Source organism: Diabrotica undecimpunctata, unplaced genomic scaffold (genome assembly GCF_040954645.1).
Source record: "Diabrotica undecimpunctata isolate CICGRU unplaced genomic scaffold, icDiaUnde3 ctg00000568.1, whole genome shotgun sequence".
Classification (NCBI taxonomy): Eukaryota; Metazoa; Arthropoda; class Insecta; order Coleoptera; family Chrysomelidae; genus Diabrotica; species Diabrotica undecimpunctata.
Window position 1 is genome coordinate 4,899,213 of NW_027311885.1, and position 12,277 is coordinate 4,911,489.

At 33.5% G+C, this 12,277-nt stretch overlaps 1 long non-coding RNA gene across 1 annotated transcript; it reads right to left on the reverse strand.

Moving 5' to 3' along the window:
* Positions 1 to 2,516: 2,516 nt before the first annotated feature.
* Positions 2,517 to 3,802, reverse strand: LOC140453005 (uncharacterized). Its single transcript, XR_011952279.1, has 4 exons — positions 3,646 to 3,802; positions 3,271 to 3,444; positions 2,672 to 2,895; positions 2,517 to 2,587 (listed from the first exon to the last, which is right to left on the reverse strand). It is a non-coding gene; the product is annotated as an uncharacterized lncRNA (long non-coding RNA).
* Positions 3,803 to 12,277: the final 8,475 nt, after the last annotated feature.

Sequence of the window (12,277 nt, forward strand, 5' to 3'; positions counted from 1 at the left end):
AAAGAAGTCTGCAATAGTAGTATACTTGAGCTATTAATACTGAGAAGTAGGAATAGTTCACATGCCATAACTTAGTTAACAAAATATCCGTAAGGGTCGCTTACGTCGAGGTTTGGTATTAATTAGGGCCCTGATTCTATTTCATTTCGATGTCGAAATTTAAAAGCGACTACGCCATGACAGTCGCAATCGCTAGCGATTCTCATTCATTTCGATTGTAGTTAAAACTGGGGATATTTACTTTATCATTTTGACACTGCTGAAAATTTGGGTTGGCCCTGTTGTTTATTGGCTGCACTACGCTTGTTGAATGTTTGTTGTTTGTTTTGTTTACGTTACGTGAACGTCTTTTTTTTCTTGTTTGAGTTGTTAAATCATAAATATTGGCCATTCTCAATTATATTTTAAATTGAAAGAAAAGATGGCAAGAAAAAAAAGGCGATGTGGGAGATCCTTAAGTTATAACCACTAAGATTTGACTTAGTGGTTATATTCTAATATATTTTTAAATTTACTGCAGCTTAGTAATACTAACCCTAAACATTTTGGGTATCCTAGAGGCATAAACACCTTCTTCCAAATATGGTTCTAATACCCTTATTAAATAATTTGCAGCTTGTTTATTAAGCCGGAATTGCTGCCTAAATTGAGCATCACTTAGTGAAAAAGAATTTTGAGTATCCCGTAACATTCTTCTTATCCTCCGTTATGAGCGTCGGATATTTATCCTCTCTAATTCCTCCAAAACTAGCAAATGTCTGTAAAACACAGCCATATTAATACTTTTTGCCTCAGTTTTCCTTGCAAGGATCAAAACACCGCCTACCTAAACTGAACCTAAGTTCACTTCTCCCAGTCCAGTCAGTCATGTCAGATTAATTTCGACTCGAAATGAAATTTCAACCACTTTCTTGAAGTTGAAATTAATTTCGATAAGTCGAAAATTAGTGACGTCGTTTGGTTAGTTCAGCTGAAATCCACAAGGTTCGCAAAGTCGCATTTCGACGTCGCCATATTAATTTCGACAAGTGTTGAGTCGAAATCTCAATTAGAATCAGGGCCCATGAACTGAAATTTACATGTTTACCCTGTGTGATTTGTCATAAGCACTGTCATGCCGCTCGTCATAGTTTGTCACAGGAGAATAGGACGGTACCTATTCCGCATGGGCCCATCCGTTCGTAATGGCGGTGGCGCTACTAGTCACATTAGGTGGGGGGTATGACATAGCAAAAGACTTATGACGTTGATGTATGTAGTGTTGCCATGGTTTCAGATGTCAAACGAAAGATGCGGCGCGGTGCGGTAAAAATTTGAACTAGTGCAAGTTGGATAACAAAACATTTTATACATGCCCGGGGGTATCTCTTATGGGAGTGACCAAGAACGGTTGACTACATAGGACAGTTTCACCGCCCAGATTTGTCTGTCGCTGCAACACACGGCTGTGACGTAGGTGTGGGGACGACGAGCAATTATCGACCTTATTGTTACTATTTACTTTTATGGAAGATGAGCCTAATTTGAGATTTAAAAGTTTAAAACGAAAAATTTACGTTTTGTTTTTGTAAATAGATGGCAGATAATCAGATTTTTAACATCACCTAAGACATTCAAACTTATAAATTCTTAATGATCTGTTTTACATGGCAAATAAAATTTATTTTCGAAATGAATGCATTTGCTAGTGTTATAATTAAATTAATAAATGTCAGTTTAATCTCAAAGTAAATATTTCTGGTAAATAAAATTTATAAATCCGTGTTTTACTTCGATAAGACTCACATATTTTGTTCCAAATGTGAAGTCCATCTGTGTCTGATGAAGGGAAGGAACTGTTTTTCAAAATTTCATTCAAAATAATGTTTGTTTTAATATTTTTATGTGAATAAATATTTCTAGCGTAAATAGAATTTTTTATTATTTTAATTCACCAAGACACAATGTCCCTTCAGAGGGACATTACAAAAAACCAATAAAAAGTGTAAAAATGGTACTTTTACGAATAACAACCTTAGAACTTTGACAAATAAAGCAAGTAAAATAAATAATATAATTTTTTCCTCAAAAAATAACGGATGTATACTTCAAGGGTACTTATCATTATGTCCCTCTGGAGGGACAAATTCACTGAAAGGGTTAAGGGTACTAACATAAACACCAGTGCCTCTCATGCTTCTGGTATATTATCAGATTCTATATCTGTACCAAAATCTACAGAGCCAACAAATTTTTTCCCATCCCATTTTACTAGCTTACGAATAGACATTTCGTTCAGCACTAAATTACACACAAGTGTTACAAGTGTTTTATTTTGCTTCCCTGCTTCTTCAACTTTGTTTTTCAAAGCATTTAAAGCTTCTTTGGAAAATCCGGGTGCGCCATCAATAGTTTGGTACCATTTTGTTATGGTTGATGGGTGTGGTAATGAATTACCTATTAAAAGCTCTTCTTAAAAAATCATAGGCTTTTGCTGAATACAATTTAAAGCCAGTGCAAATGACCTTAATTCTGAAGAATATTTGGCACATTTGGCACCCTTTAAAAATTGTTGAAACAATGCTTTGGCTGATTCTGGTAAAGAGGCCTAAAACAATAAAAAATACAAAAATAAAAGAATATAATAATAATTTAATTTTGTTCTTTTTGGAATATGTGAAAAAAAACTTACCAACACAGATTCAGCATTTTCTGTAACATACAGTTTTTCTTTTAATGATTGTACCAATGCGTTTAATGTTGTTGCTTGTCGTTTTCATCTTTTAGTAGATTTTCTTGGGGTGTCAAATTGTTTCTTTTTTTTTTGCTATATACATGTTTACTGATTCCATGTATCTTTTTCTTTTTCTTGAGCAGTCTAAGTCTGACATGGAAAAATCCCCCACATAATGCTTCCTAAAAATAAAAAGATATAATGAAATAAAAATTGCTTATTCAAGGATATAATAATGCAAATGAAAAATTAAATGAATATTGCCTCTTGTTATTTTTTTTTAGCTATTAATTCTCTATCTGCAGCATGCCCTTCAATATTTTCCTTGCCTAAGAATTTCTCAGTTTCTGAGGCAGACAAAGTTAGTTCACTGCTAGCAGTTCGAAATTTAAATTGTGGGTGTCTGATGGACTAGGGAGAGCTTTAGTTCCTACCACCTCTTTAACGTCTTTAGAAGACCTGTATGCAAAGAGAAAACAATATAGAAGAAACAATAAACAAAACATTTATATAAATATTAAATACCAATGTAAAAATTTAATAAAAACATTACTCACCTTGGTATAGCTAATGGTTTTGTATTTTCTTTTAGACGAACAAAGCTAGATTTCATGATAACATCATTTGGATCAAAATAATCCCAACAAATACGTGACCATCTGGAAAGCTTGTTCTTATTTAATTGTAAAATGTATATCCAAATTTCCTGTTTTTCTTCGTCAAAAGGAAATCTATGAAAAAAAAATTAGTAAGAAAAATTATATTTAAATGATTTTAATAAAAAAAAGACAAAAAATTTAATGGAAATTGTCATTATTCAGTATAATGCATAATAATTTATTTATTTATTAAATAAATAACAACTAAACGCCTCCACTGGCTATCAAAACATATACTAATATTTATAAAACATACACATAAAAAATACTTACTTGAAAAGTGACAACGTTTCGCTCTTCGAACTTCAGCGACCACAAACAAGATACCTAAATGGCATTTTACTAAAATAGTAGGTAAATGACTCTCAAAAATTTTTAATAAAATTTGCTTGTCACAAAAAATATGTAAACACACAACTTCATATCAAAACAATAAACAATAATAAAGGCACAAAGCAAAGGTATTCATGTTGTGGACACTTTTTAAAGCATTCACGGAGTCTATATATTATACGTCATTGGTTGAAACCACAATATGACCACAATAAAAATGGCGTACGGCGTACTTGTTTTGTTGGTTGCGGTATTGCGCAGTCACAAAGCTTTGCTACGAATGCTACGCCCTCTGGTGTCCTTAGGAAATACAAATTGCAGAGGACTGTCACTCCCATAAGAGATACCCGGGCATGATTCCCAATATAAAAGTGATATTTTTACATTTTTATTTATAGACAATTGACATGACATGTATTATGACTTTCTTCTTCTTTTCTCTATTATAATATACTACAGTAAACAAACTAAATATTATATAAAATAGAACTTTACAAATTAAAGAAGAAATACAGATACTTTATCTATATTTTAATAAATAAAATATAGAATAAAGTATTAAAATATATTTTATAAATATATTTTAATACTTTACAGATAATCAAAAAAGAAGAAAAAGGTTATGTACTCTTGTTTACTTGGTGTCCTAATATTTTAATATTTTTCGTATATTGTTATTTTTAAATTGTTTGTGCTGTACTATTATATAATAATTATTGTAAATTGCCTGAAAATTAAAAAAATTTTGGTGTACATTCGCAAATTTACTAGTAAATTGGAAACTATCGAAAAATAACCTCAAAATGCAAGCCAAATGTTGTAAGTGTTCGGTAAGCTGCATTTTTAAAGAGCCTAAGAACTCCGGTGAAGTGTTTGGTTACCCATGTGATTTTTGCAAGAGAGTGATGTGCAGGAGCTGTGCTGGAATTAGTTCAACGGAGATAAGATGTTTATTGTTAGCTACCAGAATCATGCCTTACTTGTGTAAGGATTGTGTACCTGGGATTATGAACGCCCTAAACCTAAACAATCGTGTCAGTGCGCTTGAAAACACTTTAAGTGAAGTAAAAACTGCTAGCACCCAGAATATTATTGAACTAGAGGAGGAAATTGGTAAGTTAAGTGTGGAGATGAAAAGTTTAAAAACAAGTTATCAAACAATCTATGATGATCTAAAAAATGATCTTAGGATTATCAAAGAATCTACCACTAGCAACCAGTCAGTAAGTAATGCTGGAAATGATAACATTCAAAATTGTGCAGATGTCAAAGGTACCGATGCAGTTTTTGGGGAAATACAGGACAGAACCCGGAGAGCCAAAAATATTATTATATATAATGTACCTGAAAATCATTCCAGTGAATCTAACATCCGTGCTGAACACGATAGAAATGAGGTCCAAGGAATTCTCAATAAAATAGGTGTAACGAACAACACCTTTAAAGCTTTTCGCCTTGGTCGACTAACTGATAAACCAAGACCTCTTAAAGTCGGATTTAATGATTCAGCAATAGTTATCTCATGTTTAAAACAACGTAGATCTTTAATGGGTTCTAATTTGCGCATTGGAGCTGATCTTACCCCTTTACAGCGTGAGAAAATAAAGGCCGTTTATCAGGAGTTAGAATTCAGAAAAACACAGGGTGAGAATGATTTGAAGATCAAGTACTTTAATGGGGTTCCCAAAATCATTGTCAGTAAATCCAATAATTCAAAAAACGATCATTAAGCTTATATTTTCAGAATGTTGGCGGTATGTGCACTAAACTTCAGAATTTCAGACATGCTGTGAGTCTCTCTAGTTATGATGTTATTATTATTATTGAAACATGGCTTACACCTAGAATCTTAGATGCTGAATTGGGATTGAGTGACTTTAATGTGTATAGACATGACAGGGATCCTCAAACTAGTTCAAAGACTCGTATTGGTGGTGTTCTTATTGCTGTCCATAAGAGCCTTAATTCAATGTTGGTTAGGCCTATGGATTCCTCTGTGGAACACGTTTTTACACAGGTAATGTGTGGCACAAAAAAGTTAGTCATTGGTGCAGTGTACTTTCCTCCACGTTCATCTGGGTCAGTATATGAGGAGCATTCCACCTGTATGTTGGACTTAGCGGATAGATTCAGTGATTGTGAATTCTGTATTTGTGGTGACTACAACCTACCTGAAGCATCCTGGGATAATCTTAGTAATGGTGTTACAGTTAAGTGTCCGCATCACTCTCCAGCAAATATTATTTGTACTTGCTACAATTTTCAAAATATGTCACAAGTAAATGCTTTGCCTAACCTTAATAATAAATTTTTAGATCTAGTTTTCTGTACTCAGAGGGATGCAGTTGTGTCGATTTCAACTGATATTCTATTGAATACTTCGCAACATCATTCAGCTTATACTATATTGTTACATGCAGCCAATTTAAATTTGTTTTTTAAATATGATGTCTTCTATCATGATTTTAAAAAATGTAATTATCAAGTTTTAAATGAATATTTAGCTTCAATTCCTTGGAACAAGGTATTGGATGAATCAGATGTAAATTGCTGCTTAGAAAATTTTTACCATATTTTATATGATGCCATCAATATGTTTGTTCCTATTAAACGGTTTAAATCATTAAACTTTCCAGTTTGGTTTTCGCGAGAATTAATTGAGCTTGTCATACAGAAAAAAAAAGCTCACAGGAATTTTAAAGCCTCAGGCAACTCATATGAGGAGTTTTCGATGTTAAGGGAAAGATGTAAATCATTACAAGCAGTATGTTATAAGAACTATTTAGAGAATATTCAAGCAAATCTTTCAAGTAATCCCCACTCTTTTTGGAGGTATGTTAGTACTACACGTGGGTCTAGTGCTTATCCTAATGTAATGTCTAATAAAGGTGGGGATGTAATAGCTCAGAATGGTGATGAAATAGTTAATCTTTTTGCCAGTTATTTTTCAGGTACATATAATGATGGTGAGTATAATGTACCTAATTTTAAATTGGACTATAGTGTGGATTGTCAGATTCTGAAGTTTAGTGTGACTGATGTTTTCGAGGGGATTATGAGTTTAAAAACTACATATTCTTTGGGACCTGATGGTATACCTGCAGCCCTTATTAAAAACTGTATTTTTTCTCTTTGTAAACCTTTACAACAAATTTTCAATTTATCATTATCATCATCTGTATTTCCACAATATTGGAAAAATAGTTTTCTTACACCCATCTATAAATCTGGCAATCGCGAGTGTGTTAACAACTATAGAGGTATAACTATTCAATCAGCAATCCCGAAACTTCTTGATAAATTGGTATCGATAAATCTCACCTGGGCTTGCAGAAACATAATTATTGATGAACAACATGGATTTTCTAACGGGAAGTCAACAGTAACAAACCTTGTCAATTACCAACAATACTTGTTGGGTGCATTTGAGAATAAAATTCAGGTCGACAGCGTTTACACTGATTTCTCAAAGGCCTTTGACCAGGTTAATCATAATCTTTTGGTCCACAAACTTCATGCATCTGGCTTTGGTGACCTCATTGTTAATTGGATTAAAAGTTTTCTGATGGGACGTACACAGCAAGTACGGATTAACAATTATATTTCAAAAGAATTCCATTGTTATTCTGGTGTACCACAAGGGTCTCACTGTGGTCCTTTGTTTTTTAACTTGTTCATTAACGATATTGGTAAGGCTATCAAAAACTCACACTTCCTGCTATTTGCTGATGATCTTAAGCTATTTCGTTGTATACATAATAAATCGGATAGAGATCTCCTGCAAGATGATGTAAATAATATATTTTTATGGTCAAAACAAAATGGTTTAAGCTTAAATCCAACTAAATGTTCTTGTATTTCATTTGGTCGTATAAATAATCTAATAGCTAATAGATATGTTCTTAATGATGTACTCTTGGATTCAGTTACTGAGATAAGAGATTTGGGTGTATTATTGGATTGTGCATTGACATCTAGAAGCCATTTTCTTAAAATTAAGGAAACAGGATTTCGTAATCTTGGTTTTATTTATTGTAACAGTCATGATCTCTCACCTATTGTATTTAAATTATTGTATTGCTCTCTGGTACGCTCAGGTCTTGAATACTGCTCTGTTGTTTGGTCCCCATTTCATCAAGTATACATTGATGGATTGGAGAGCGTACAGAGGAAGTTGATCTTTAGCTTTTAAAGCACATATTAATATAAAAAATACTGATAATTATTTCATAGATTATTCTATAATAATGTCTCAATTTAACATTACTACATTGAAGAACCGCAGGTTGAGAGCTGATATGTTATTTTTGTTTAAAATTATAAACAACTTTGTTAATTGTCCTTCGTTATTAGCCAATGTACACTTAAACACAATACATAGAACTCGATACACTGCACTCTTTTATATTCCTTTTCATAGGACTGATTATGCTCGTCATTTTCCCTTGTCGAGAATGCTGAGCTCTTGCAATGACCTCCTATTGGATCCTTTCTGTACAAACATTAACGCTTTCAAAAGGCAACTTGAGAATGTAATTATCAATCTAGATATGTGATATTTTTTTATATATATATTTTTTAACTTTTGTGATTTAATATACTGTTTTTATGTACAAATTTTAACTGTTTACTTGTTTACTTGTTATTGTTTGATGTTTCTTATTGTTCTATATTGTTCTAAAATTCTATATTGTTTGATTGTGTACATGATCTTTACTTTTTACCATTTGTTGTATTTTATTGTAAATGGTTCTACCGTTGAAATAAATAAATAAATAAATAAATAAATTACCGACAATCAATATTTATTTATTTGTACCATATATATAATAAATAGGTTAGGTTAAATTATAACAACTAATATATATCTTTTAAATATATACTACCCAAAATTTTATGGGTTTAGTATACACTTCCACTATTTAGAATAATTCTTCTTTTTTCAAAGAAAGAAGTCTGCAATAGTAGTCTACTTGAGCTATTAATACTGAGAAGTAGGAATAGTTCACATGCCATAACTTAGTTAACAAAATATCCGTAAGGGTCGCTTACGTCGAGGTTTGGTATTAATTAGGGCCCTGATTCTATTTCATTTCGATGTCGAAATTTAAAAGCGACTACGCCATGACAGTCGCAATCGCTAGCGATTCTCATTCATTTCGATTGTAGTTAAAACTGGGGATATTTACTTTATCATTTTGACACTGCTGAAAATTTGGGTTGGCCCTGTTGTTTATTGGCTGCACTACGCTTGTTGAATGTTTGTTGTTTGTTTTGTTTACGTTACGTGAACGTCTTTTTTTTTCTTGTTTGAGTTGTTAAATCATAAATATTGGCCATTCTCAATTATATTTTAAATTGAAAGAAAAGATGGCAAGAAAAAAAAGGCGATGTGGGAGATCCTTAAGTTATAACCACTAAGATTTGACTTAGTGGTTATATTCTAATATATTTTTAAATTTACTGCAGCTTAGTAATACTAACCCTAAACATTTTGGGTATCCTAGAGGCATAAACACCTTCTTCCAAATATGGTTCTAATACCCTTATTAAATAATTTGCAGCTTGTTTATTAAGCCGGAATTGCTGCCTAAATTGAGCATCACTTAGTGAAAAAGAATTTTGAGTATCCCGTAACATTCTTCTTATCCTCCGTTATGAGCGTCGGATATTTATCCTCTCTAATTCCTCCAAAACTAGCAAATGTCTGTAAAACACAGCCATATTAATACTTTTTGCCTCAGTTTTCCTTGCAAGGATCAAAACACCGCCTACCTAAACTGAACCTAAGTTCACTTCTCCCAGTCCAGTCAGTCATGTCAGATTAATTTCGACTCGAAATGAAATTTCAACCACTTTCTTGAAGTTGAAATTAATTTCGATAAGTCGAAAATTAGTGACGTCGTTTGGTTAGTTCAGCTGAAATCCACAAGGTTCGCAAAGTCGCATTTCGACGTCGCCATATTAATTTCGACAAGTGTTGAGTCGAAATCTCAATTAGAATCAGGGCCCTGGTATTAATTAAATCATCATCATCATCATAAGTGGCTCGACAATCCGTTGTGGATCTTGGCCTGCTCACAAAGAAGTCGCCACTCCTGTCGATTCCTGGCAACTTCCCTCCATCTTCTAACCCCTAGAATCTGTAGGTCTTCTTCCACATCATCAATCCATCTCATTCGTGGTCGTCCTCTGCTTCTTGTGCCCTCTGGTTGTGAAAATGTTAATCTCTTCGTGTATTCGTGATCTGACATCCTAGCAATGTGTCCAGCCCATCTAAGTCTCTGCACTTTAACAAACTTCACAATATCTGGATCGGTGTATAACTGATACAGTTCAAAGTTGTATCTTCGACGCCATAGCCCATTTTCATTTACGGCCCCAAAAATCTTTCTAAGAATTCTTCTCTCAAAAATACCAAGAAGTCTTTTATCATTTTGAGATAAGATCCACGTTTCATATATCAAAACTGGTCTTATTAAGGTCCTGTATATATTAAGCTTTAGTGCACGTTTTATATTTTTATTTTTTAAATGTCTCCGGAGGCCGTGAACAGTTCTGTTTGCTATTGCTATGCGTCTTTTTATTTCGTCGCTTGTCGTGTTTGTTGCGTTTACTAGCGATCCAAGATATGTAAATTCTTTGACTTGCTCAAAGGTATGGTTGTTAATTTGAATTATTTCTTGGATATTTCGAGGGTTTTTAGAAACCAACATATATTTGGTTTTTTCCTCGTTTACCACAAGTCCTAATTCACTTGCTGCGTCCGCAAGCCTTGTAAAACACTGCACCATGTCTCTCATACTTCTGCCCACTATAACTATATCCTCAGCGAATGCGAGAATTTGCGTCGATCTATTAAAAATAGTTCCATTCATTCTAATATTTAATTGTCTGATTGCCTTTTCCAAGGCAATATTAAAGAGCAGACACGCCAACGCGTCCCCCTGTCTTAGACCATTATTAATGTCAAAGAACGTAGAGTTTTCTCCTTCAATTCTAACGCATGAGCTTACGTTTTGCATTGTTAGGTGGGTCAACTTAACTAACTTAGGTGGGATCCCAAAGTCTATCATTGCATTATATAATGTAGTTCTTTTCACACTGTCGTAGGCTGCTTTGAAGTCAACGAAGAGATGGTGTGTTTCTATGTTATATTCTAGTGACTTTTCTAGAATCTGCCTATGTGCTTGAATTTGATGTGTAGTTGACTTTCCAGCAGTAAATCCGCATTGATATTGACCAACAATATCCTTTGTAAAATGTTTAAGTCTTTCAGATAATACATTGCCGAAGATCTTATACGCAGATGCTAACAGAGTAATGCCTCTATAGTTCTTACACTCCAGTTGATCCCCCTTTTTATGCAATGGACATATTATTCCCTTCAGCCACTCTTCTGGTACCCGTTCATTCTGCCATATAAGTACTATTAGTTTATGGATTGCTGCAAAAAGTTGATCACCACCTTTTTTATACATTTGCGAACAGATGTCATCGATTCCTGGGGCTTTATTGTCTTTGAGTTTTAGGATCGCATCTGACACTTCTCTTCTTGTTGGGTCTTCACTGTGTAGTTGACGTTGTATATTTTGTTCATTTTCTATATTGTACTCTCCTTCAATATCGTTTACATTTAGATGTTCGCTGAAATGTTGTGCCCATCTGTTAAGAACTGAGTTTTTATCATGTAGAATTTCACCGTTAGTGTCTTTACAAATTTTTAATCGTGGTTTAAATTCTCGACGGCTAATATTTAAGGATTTGTAGTATTTCCTCGTTTCATTTTTATCGAATAAACTTTGTATCTCACTGAGAGTGTTCTGTTCGTATTCCCTCTTCTTACGTCGATGGATACGTTTTTCCTCTCTTCTAAGACGTCTATACTCTTCTTTTTTTCTCCGTGTACAACCTGCGTCAATGGTTTTTTGATATGCTGCGTTCTTTCTATTTGTGGCCATTTCGCACTCATGATCAAACCAATGATTTCTTTTTTCTCATTTGGTTTTGCCCAATATTTCAACGGATTTCTGTAACACAATATCTCGTATATTTGCCCATAGTTGGTTAATTTCTTCTTCTAAGTTTTTTGTCCTTATTTGGTCTTCTATTTGCTGTCTGTATACATTTGCAATGTCGGGATCTTTTAGTTTATTAATGTCGATTTTTTCTCTCCTTCTTCCCATCTCCTTTTTTAAATTGGATATTCTCTCCTTAAATCGTGTTTTAACTAGATAATGATCACTATCTATGTTTGCTCCTCTAAAAGACCTAACATCTAATAAGTTAGAGCAGTGTCTTGCATCGATGATTATATGATCTATTTGGTTAATCGTTTCATTATCAGGAGATTTCCAAGTTCCCTTATGTATATCTTTATGGGGAAATCTTGTCCCAGCTATAACCATGTTCTTAGACATCGCAAAGTTTATGATTCTGAGACCGTTATCATTAGATTCTACGTGTAGGCTCTTTTTTCCGATGGTGGGCGAAAATATATTCTCTCTTCCGACTTTGGCATTAAAGTCTCCTGCTATTATTTTGATGTCATTTTTTGGGCACTGATCGTTAA